The 1,036-nt window shown below is 52.7% G+C and overlaps 1 protein-coding gene across 1 annotated transcript in view; it reads left to right on the top strand.

Annotated features, from left to right (window-relative positions):
* Window positions 1-642: 642 nt before the first annotated feature.
* LOC109912097 (golgin subfamily B member 1-like) overlaps window positions 643-1,036 on the top strand; it is a 62,801-nt gene continuing 62,407 nt past the window's right edge. Inside the window, exon 1 of the mRNA XM_048610114.1 lies at window positions 643-806. The gene's annotated coding sequence lies outside the window, so the exon portion shown is untranslated. The remainder of the gene's footprint in view (window positions 807-1,036) is intronic.

Genomic DNA, 1,036 nt, shown 5'->3' with positions numbered 1-1,036 from the left:
CTGCCTGTATTGCTTGCAAATCAAAGCTTTTCACTTAGGTATAGAGATAGTAGGAACTGCCAATGCTGGAGAATCTGAGATAACAAGGTGTAGAGCTGGATGAACGCAGCAGGCCAAGGAGCATCAAAGGAGCAGGAAAGTTGACGTTTCCTGCTCCTTGCCCTGCTGTGCTTATCCAGCTCTACACCTTGTTTTCACTTAGATACATGTGTCAACAATAAGTCACTTCAAATCAAATTATGTTCAGTCTGATACCATGAAACTTGCTGGGGGTCAGGAGCAGTTCTTGTTGAGGACTCCCGGGGCCACATCCTCTTCGCTGTATATCACCAGGCCTCTGAATCTGGTGGAGCTGTCTCTCCAACAGGACACGACAAGCTGAGGGATCGTTTTGAGAGAGAGACCTCCATTCCTCTCCCTGTCTTTGAATTATTCCTCCTTTAACATTCGAAACTTCTTTTTCTTTTGTCTTTCTCACAGTTTTACTCTGTGTTTTCTGGCTCTTGTTGTGATTTTCTCTTTGTTCCTATTTCCCACATTGGCCGACCCTCGGTTTTCAGTCACTGTCTCTCCTGTGTCTTTCTCTCGCGGTTGCCATGGGGATGCTCCCGGAACTGCTTCACCCGACCCCGGTAAGTTTTGGTTCCGGTTGGCGGTGCTGATGTGGCCGCTCCTGGCTGTGAAATCGGCTGAGAAACCGAGACAGAGGCAGAGAGAGAGATCGCGGAGCCAGGGACAGCGCCAGTCCCGTCCCGCTGCACCCGACTCGGGCAGACTCCCTGCCGCGGCCCACAGCAGGGCTCAAGGTAGAACCGTGAGAAAGGGCGGCAGCGGGGCCTGGTGCAGGATCACTGGGCGTATGCCTCGATTTGGATGGGGGGTGGGGGTGGTTGATTCCTGTATTGCCAATACTCGGGGAACCCTGATTGCCAAGACTTGGAGGAGGGGAGCAGGAGGAGACCCTGATTGTCAAAGCTTGGGGGGTGGGAAGGAGACCCTGATTGTCAAAGCTTGGGGGGTGGGAAGGAGACCCTGA

Source organism: Rhincodon typus, chromosome 22, assembly GCF_021869965.1.
Source record: "Rhincodon typus isolate 14 chromosome 22, sRhiTyp1.1, whole genome shotgun sequence".
NCBI lineage: Eukaryota > Metazoa > Chordata > Chondrichthyes > Orectolobiformes > Rhincodontidae > Rhincodon > Rhincodon typus.
The sequence above is the reverse complement of the archived record's forward strand: the minus strand, read 5'-3'. Positions and strand labels throughout refer to the sequence as shown.